At 38.5% G+C, this 9471-nt stretch overlaps 1 pseudogene; it reads left to right on the top strand.

Moving 5' to 3' along the window:
• Positions 1-6338: 6338 nt before the first annotated feature.
• LOC120291820 lies at positions 6339-8540 on the top strand (annotated as a pseudogene).
• The last annotated feature ends 931 nt before the right edge of the window (positions 8541-9471 follow it).

The raw sequence follows: 9471 nt of genomic DNA, 5'->3' as shown, positions 1-9471 counted from the left end.
ACTTTAAATTCACTATGAATTCAAGCATCACCTCTCAGTTAGTTGAATTTGAGAACATGAGGAACAAGCTGAAAGATGATAATTCTAATATGTCCGATAATCTCTTCGTCGGTCTTGTGTTGAGCAAATTGCCAACTGAATGGAGTTCTTTCAAGACTGAAATGCACAGACTGAAGGTACAGATGGGACTGGATGAATTAAAGAGGTATATTCACATTGAGGATCAAAATATCACTAGGAAGAGTTTGGAACAAGTGGGACAACAAAAGTCAGTTGCCAACTTAGTTTCACACTCCAATAAACCTCAGAAAAAGTCCAAGTCACCAAAAGGTGAATTATCTTTATAGTTAGAGGCCAAAAAGACTATCTTCAAAAAGAAGAAGAAGGGCAAGTGCCATAACTGTGGAAAGTGGGGTCACTAGGCAGTAGAGTGTAGGTTGCCGAAGAAGCCAAATAATGACACACCACATAATGAGGCCAATATGCTAATTAGAGGATCTGAGCCTCGAGCTTTCATTGGAATGATGAAGAATGGAAAGGCCAGCGTCTCTTCTAAGTGGTGGTTGGATAGTGGCGCTACTTGTCATGCTACAAATGACAAGAAATTACTCACTGGTGTCACAGAACTGAAAGATACTGTGGAAAATTGCAATGGTGTTGAGACAAAGGTGACTCATGTTGGAACTGCAAATTTGGTGCTTTTTTCAGGTAAATTACTAACTCTGAAACATGTTAGAGTAGTACCTTTACTTAAGAAGAATTTGATATCTATGAGTTTACTTGATAAAGTTGGTATGTCTTTTTCAACTATGAATGGTAGAGTAACTTTATCTGTTAACTCATATTATTTTGGTTGTGCATTCATGGTTAATGGTATGTATAGGTTGAGTTTAAATACCGATAGCATAAATCATGTGAATTTTACTTTGATTGATCCAAAATTGCTACATAGTAGACTTGAGCATGTGAATTGCAGGAAAATGTAACATTTAGCTAAACCTCACAACATTCCATTAGATACTTCTATTCGATTTAATAAGTGTAAAGTGTGTGCACAGGCTAAAATCACTAGAAAACCATTTAAATTGGTTTCTAAAAGCACACAACTTCTTGAGCTAATACATTCTGACATTTGTGATTTTAGAAATTACATTACTAAAGGTGGTCGGAAGTATCTAATAACATTCATAGACGATTTTTCTAGATATTGTCATGTCTATTTGTTGAAATCGAAAGATGAGGCTTTTGAAAAATTTAAGATTTTCAAGTCTAGAGTAGAAAATCAACTCAACTTGAAAATTAAGAGGTTTAAGAGTGATAGAGGAGGAGAATATACTATGTCAAGGTTCAAGGAATTTTGTGCTTCAGAAGGTATAATACTTGAAACTACTGCTCCTTATTCACCCCAATCAAATGGTGTTGCAGAGCGTAAGAATATAACGTTAACTGAAATGTTAAACTCTATGTTACTTACAGCCGGCATGCCTTCCTCCGACTGGGGAGAAGCAGTTTTAACTGCTAATCACATCTTGAACAGGTTGCCGCACTCTAAGTTGTCCATGACATCTTATGTGATATGGCATAAGCGCCCTTGTAGATATGATACTCTTAAGACTTGGGGCTGTATTGCTTATGTAAATATACCAGATCCTAAGAAACCTAAGGTGGGATCTAGAACTATTACTTGTGTATATCTAGGTAGTGCAGAAGATAGCACTGCAAATAGGTTTTTAGATCTATCTACTAACATAGTGATAGAATCTAGAGATGCAGTGTTCTTTGAAAACAAGTTTATCAGAGATCAAGGCTTGAATGTTTCTGGATCTACAGATATGATTTCAGAATCTCCTGTAGAATCTGAAATAGGCCCTTCTAACACTAATTCCACACAGTTGGCTATTGAACCAATTCCAGTAAGAGTATCTACAAGAGAGAGAATTCCCAAAAGTTTTGGTGAGGACTTTGTTGCGTACCATCTTGAGGATGATCCATTCTCCTATCAGGAAGCAATGAGATCTAGGGAATCTCTACTGTGGGCAGAAGCCATAGATGATGAAATGAGATCTCTGCTGTAGAATCACACTTGGCAACAAAAGGGGCTAAAGCTATATGCTGTAAATGGGTGTTGAAGAAGAAACTGAATAGTGATGGATCAATAGCTAGATACAAAGCACGTTTAGTAGCTAAATGCTATAAACAACAGAGTGGAATAGACTATTTTGATGTCTATTTACCTGTGTGTCATCTATCAATTATAAGAATTCTTCTTGCTTTGGCATCTATTGAACACTTTGTAGTGCATCAAATGGATGTAAAAACAGCTTTCTTAAATGGGGATTTAAATGAGGAAATTTACATGGAACAACCGGAAGGATATGTTATGAAAGGTCTTGAGGACAAAGTTTGTAAATTAAATAAATCCCTATATGGTCTTAAACAAGCACCTAAGATGTGGCATCTTAAATTTGATGAAGTGGTAAAGAGTTATGGCTTTCAATCTAGTTATTCAGATAAATGCCTTTACCATCGTTCTTTGTCAAATAAGATAGTCATCATTTGCTTGTATGTTGATGACATGTTAATTCTTGGTTCCGATCATTTTGTAGTGAGTGACGTGAAAGCTACTTTAGCTAAAGAATTTGACTTGAAAGATCTTGGTATTGCTAATATCATTCTTGGCATGAAAGTAAGCTTTGAACGGCAAGTCATCTCCCTTAGCCAGACTCATTATATTGAGCAGCTACTTTCTACTTGGGGATACGATAAGTGTAAACCGAGTGAGACACCATGTGATTATAATAATAGACTAAGTCCTAATGAAGGGATTAGCGTGGATCAGTTAAAGTACTCGAAACTGATTGGTAGTCTCATGTATGCTCTTTATTATTCTGGTTATCCTAGACCCGACATAGCCTTTACAGTTGGCATGCTGAGTCGTTTTACTAGTAATCCTAGTAAAGAGCATTGGAATGCCCTCAATAGGCTAATGAGATACCTTAAAGGTACTAAAGATTATGCTCTTTATTATTCTGGTTATCCTCCAACTTTGTGGATGGATATTACGATGCCTCATGGTGCTCGATATTGGAAATAGTAAGTCCACTAGTGGGTATGTATTCACTTTGGGTGGAGCTGCTATTACTTGGAAATCCAAACGACAGACTTGTATTGCATTATCGTCTATGGAATCGGAACTTTTTGCTTTAGCCTCAGCCGGTGAAGAGGCAGAGTGGATAAAGAATCTGATTATGGATATTCCTTTGACTCGGCTAAAGATTAATTCTTTAAGCCTATTCTGTGATAATCAAGCAGCTATCCAAGTCGTCAAGAATTCTCTCTTTAATTCAAAGAGAAGACATGTGAGGCGAGACATGCGTTGTTGAATTATCTAAGAGAACAAGGGGTTATCACCTTGATCGATGTGAGATCGAAGGATAACATAGCCGATACTCTCACCAAAGGTATGCCTAAAGATCGATTATTCAAAATAGTGGGGGAACTGGGGTTAAAGACTATATAGGCAAGTCTTAACTACTATTTACTTACCTTCTAATTGTGTGTTTTGAATTATCAAATCTTTCTTTATTGGCTACAATGATCAGCACAGTTTCTATGTTTCATCGATGTTCACAGTTGCTGACTAATTTGAAGAGTGAGTTGTCTCATTCCAAATTTGATGAAGATGACTTTAACCTAATTCAAATGTTCTATCTAGGAAAATTGTGTCATTCCAAACTTGATGATACAATTCAACTAGATTGGACTATCATTTTTGGTTAAATGATCTCATTCCAAACTTGATGCTAGATTATTTGACTTTAAGGAATCAGTAATTGTGACATTCCAAATTGAAACATAGAAACAATTGTTTACATAAGAAGCCTTTTTTGTCTTGTTCTTAATTGAAACTTGATATTACATGACTAGGTTATTGTAAGTGACTTGACTATTGGTCTTGTTCTTTGAAACTAGACAATAGTTATTCTCCTACAAATAAACTTAAGTTGATGGCTCTTTGTAAATCACATTGTTTAGGTCTTGTTCATAATTTATGAAACTGGCTTGATGCTTATGACATGATATTATGATGCTTTATGACATCAATATATGTTCTTCTCCACCTGATGGAATGGTGCTAAGTTTTTATTCAAATGATTGAATTCATGATAATATGAAATTCATATTTGACATTCTACAGGAGATGGTAGAGATGGAGGAGAGCTTAATGAGTGGGATCCTGACCAGGATGACCTACTTGATGAATGAATATATATATATCATTTAAAGCGTGTAGGGACTTGACAATTTCCTGCTATTGCCTATTTTGATGAAGTCCATTTACTTAAGACTTGTATTTTGCTATTTCTATTTTGTGGACATTATTATGCTTGTTTCTTATATTTGTAAGGCCTTAGACTATTTTGACTGGCCTACTTATACTTGATTAATATGCATATATTGGTTGTGAACTGAATCTGAGATTTATTTTGGGATTTGGATTTTTAATCTCATAACAGATTCATGATAAGAATGGTTCACTTATTTAGTTTGCACATGATGATTTAGTTTAATACTTTCCTGCTGGAATACTCTTTGACCGATCCGAGTTGATTGTCTTGGACTGAATGTGGATGATTCATGTTTGTATGAACATTACACTGACTACCTTATTGGATTGTGCTGTATGGTGAACATAGGAGGAGATTGTTTGATATATTATTAATATAGTTCAAAATAATATGTTCACATACAAGCCCAATAGGTAAAAGCATGGTTATTTTGGTCCATATGGGCTGAAGCCCAATAATGTGCATATAAAAATTATAGGGTTTCCCTACGCTGGAGGTAACACTGTTGAGCGTTCCAAACTTGACGTCTCTTGGTGTAATACTTCAAGCAACTATATTTTCTCTCTCAAACCTATTGCCTCCAACAAATGCAACACGTGCTGTAGAATCTAGAATAGGTAATTATAGTCGATTCAGTTTTTAAACAAGAGAACGAGAATACGGCTAATTGTGGTAAAACGATTGTTGTAGAGCTTTGATTTTTTTTTTTTTAGCATTGGGGACTTACACAACAATCGTCCTTTGAAATTGTCAAAGACGGTGGGTAGGAAAATGTACAGCTTCTATGAACTGAAATCCCTTGACTCTCATCGATATGTTCGCATCGTTACCAACGATCTTGTAATTAGTAGCAAGTGATTCTGCAACTACATGGTGGGTGCCAGAGAGTGGTTCACACATGAAGAACCTGTATTTGCACGGGTTGGCCATGAAGGAGCGGTTCGCCTTGGAGGAACTATTTTCTTCTGAAATATGAGAAGACAAGATTTTTTTTTTTTGGTCGAAGCGTAGAATGTAAACGCCTTAGATCTACCACCACCAGGTGGCAGAGGTTGCACAACCACTGGCGAGGCGTGCCTAGGCACGGCCCCCTAGTTGCATGATCTTGATGAGACTTCGCTCGGGGTGGTGCCACTCCTGGTGAGGCTCTCCTGGGTTGAGGGACACCGGCGAGGGGGGTTACGCCAACTTAGCGAGGTAGCGCTGGATGGGGCGACCCCACGGGAGACTTGCGAGCATCGCGACCATGCCACTCGATCTCTCCCTCAGCTTTTGGCAGGCTAAAAAGAAGATGGGTAAAACAGGAATTATGAAAATTTCTTGAGAGTACAATGGAAATAAAAGAAATCTACTTTTAATTCATGATGACATGTTGGGTCTCCGAAGCGTGAGAAATTTCACAGAACAATGTAGTACCATGCTTGGGTTTTCCAATTGGCAAATGTGGACTGTCACTTTTCTGTTTAAGAATTTATAATGTCATGATAGTCCATCATAAACATGATGAAAATGTCATAAATCCTCATATTTACTATAAAATTATTTATGATTACGATCTAACGCACGAAATTTTGTAAAAAATTGAATTTCATAAATTTATTGTAGAAAATTTTCATCTCATTAAAGCTCTGTTTTTTCACCAAAAATAATTTCCAGCATTTTTTTTTATATTCTCCGGTGTTTGATTCATAGAAAATAAATTAGTCAAAGAAAATGTTTTCAGTCAATAAAAAAAAAAAAAAAACACCTCTAAAAGTTGGGAAAATGATTTTCTCCTTCTCCTCATCAGTGTATTATTCCCACATCTATCTCCGCTTGCAAATCTGCCCTCGACAAGCTAGAGACCATCCTTCCGCCTCCGTCGTGGGTCCCTGATCCTCGCCTTCGAATCTGCCCAAGGCAAAATCGTGGAGCCCACACTCTCGAGTGCTCCTTCTTATCAGCAGTTTGACATATGACGTACCTGCTAAACTGGTTCAACATTTTCTGATTTTCCACCTAGGTAATATGGTAATCAATCTCAGGAATGAGCTTCTCATCAGCAGTTTCAAGACCATCAATGGCCGAGGAGCCAACGTGCAGATAACAGGTCTCGGTTGTTTGATCATTATGACGTCACCAACATCATCATCCACAATGTGCACATTCACCACTGCAAGCCTTCTGGGAATGCCAAGATCCGGATTAGCCCCTCTGAAGTTACCGAGAGGGGAAGATCAGTCGGCGATGATATCCGTCTTAGCTTCATCAAAAATCTGGATTGACCATTGTTTCCTGTCGGATTGCACAGACGGTCTGATTGATGTCACTGAAGGATCTACAGCAGTCACAATATCCAGCAACATGTTCACCCACCACGATAAGGTGATGAGGTTGGGTCACAGTGATGATTTCACGGCTAACTCAGGGATGCAAGTGACTGTTGCGTTCAACCACTTTGGTGAAGAGCTAAAGGAGAGTATGCCACGGTGCCGGTTTGGGTACTTTCATGTTGTGAACAATGACTACACTCGGTGGAAGATATATGCTGTTGGAGGGAGCTCCAATCCTACAGTTAATAGTCAGGGGAATCGGTACTTTGCGCCGCAGGATGATAACAACGAGGAGGTAAACTTAACAATATCTGATCTGCATTTATTGATTCTGTAGTCATTGTTTTGTGAGATTGAATCATCTAGATCCTGCATAATCAGCCTCCTTAAATTGGGTAAGTTAGTGAAGCAGGTTGTTGCAAATGAGCTTTTACTGGGAGCTACTTTCGTGTTTGCAAAAGTTAAGGGAAAAAGAATCATCTATAGTGTCTTGCTAGACTGGATATGATTATCTTGCAACGTTATCTTGCCAAACTACAGAATAATCCACTTCCGCTGTAAAAACTTTCCTTTTAATAGATAAGGAAACATGATGTCAAAATGTATGTAATAAATCCCAGTAGCTGCTTTGAACTATCATTAAGTGAGTTTGGTAGAAGAAGCCCAGATGAGCAATATGTTTGCTGCGTTACGCCTGATTATTACTTACATGTATTGGAGGAAATAGGTGACAAAGTGAATGGACACAGATGAGAGCGAGTGGAGGAAATGGAATTGGAGATCGGAAGGTGATCTGATGGTGAATGGTGCCTTCTTTGTGACCTCTGGTGCAGACATGAGCCCCCTGTATGCTGAAGCCTCTAGTATGTCGTTCCCATCAGCAAGCTACTTCAATCATCTCATTGCGACTGCTGGTGTCTTTGTTGTACAGAGGTAAATCTCGTTGTCTGTTCCTTAGATTGCAACTTCAACTGGTTTGTTACGTTTTAACCTAACCTATCAAAGCACAAGCAAATAACTCTGGATGCACCCATCTATGATTTAAAGGTGCCGTTGTAATCACTTATTTCGCCAATCAACTTGGATAAGATACTATGAGATTAATTTGATCGTCAGCAAGAAGTATAGATTTTAGTCTCCTGAACACACTATTCAAACTTCTATGCCCAATGCTGCAAATTTAGCTGTTTTGAATCAAATTTCAGGTAGGGATAATCAATTTAATGGGATCTACTGGTATAGGATCATCCTAGTCCATAGGAACCTGCCTTTCTTGTTTTGAATCCATCTTCGTTCTTTTAGGAGCCATAGGTTCACTCGGATCTGTCGCTGTTTGCCACATTGAAAGTATAAAGATGAGTTCTACGCCAACTTGAGGATTCATGTGGGGATAATGCTACTCTTGGGTGATCACCTCAGTAAATATGTCAATGCCATGAAAACCTTCAGTTCTTTGTCCATGGTAAAATAGTTTATGTTGTTATTCTTGTGGATAGGACTAAGGACTAAAAGCATTTACCCTTTTATTCACTTAATTCCTTTTTCGGCCAGTGCATTTAGTATCTGTACAACAAGAGCTATTATTGTCATTTTAATTTCCTTCGCTGGTTTATGTAACTTCTGTTGACTCAGCAGGAGTGACGCCGGGACTGTGACCAATCCTTCAAGCGGCGGTGGGATTGTGACGAATCCTGCCGCTCCCGGGTCAAGCGGTGGGACTGTGAGGAATCCCGTGTCAAGTGGCGGAGATGGAAGCTCGTGCTACCCAGGACAGGGATCAACTGGAACGGTAACTGGAACTGGCGGTTGGTATCCTGACAATGGCATCGACTTTGGCTCCATATTCAATAGCGAGGCCAGAACGCCCTTGTCCCAATGACCTCGGTCATCTTATCTGTCATAGCCATAGTAGCATTCTTACATCAAACTTGCTTCTAATGCAACACGCGCTGTAGAATCTAGAATAGGTAGTTATAGTCGATTCAGTTTTTAAACACGGGAACGGGAATCCGGCTAATTGTGGTAAAATGATTGTGGTAAAGCTTTGATTTTTTGGTGCATTGGGGACTTACCGAACAATCGTCCTATCAAATTGTCAAAGACAGTGGGAAGGAAAATGTACAGATTCTATGAACTGAAATCCCTTGACTCTCATCAATATGTGCCCATCATTATCAATGATTCTGCATTTAGCAGCAAGTGATTCTGCATTGAGTAGCTTTGTCTCCCCTCGAGGGATCATCACTTGTATTTACTTGGACGAACCATCTTCTTCTGAAATATGAGAAGATGAGATTAGGCAAAAAAAAATATGGAAGCCCACCAGGCAGCAAGAGTTGTACGACCACTGGCAAGGCCTGCCCAGGCATAGCCCCCCGGGTTGCATGACCCATATGAGACTTCGCCCGGGGTGGTACCACTCCCGGTGAGGCTCTCTTGGGTCGAGGGACACTGGCAAGTGGCTTGCCTTGGGTCACGCCACCTTAGCACGGTGGTACGGGATGGGGCAACCCCATAGGTGACTTGCCAGAGCACCACAACTTATGTAGCACCGACACGGACACGCGACACGACAAAACACGATACACCAATAAGTCATTTATTAAAAATAAAGAATTACGACATGTTTCGACACGTTATATATTAAATAATATTTATATATATACATACATAAATAAATAATAATAAAAAGAGCATAGAATTAATTTACACTAAAAATATTAATTCAACATTTATTAATATCATTCATTATTTTAATTTGTTACAATAATACATAAAACTTAGAGGAAAAAACATTGTTTAAAGAAAAA

The sequence above is a fragment of the Eucalyptus grandis genome, chromosome 3, assembly GCF_016545825.1.
Source record: "Eucalyptus grandis isolate ANBG69807.140 chromosome 3, ASM1654582v1, whole genome shotgun sequence".
Taxonomy (NCBI): Eukaryota; Viridiplantae; Streptophyta; class Magnoliopsida; order Myrtales; family Myrtaceae; genus Eucalyptus; species Eucalyptus grandis.
This window is presented reverse-complemented; position numbering and strand designations above follow the sequence as displayed.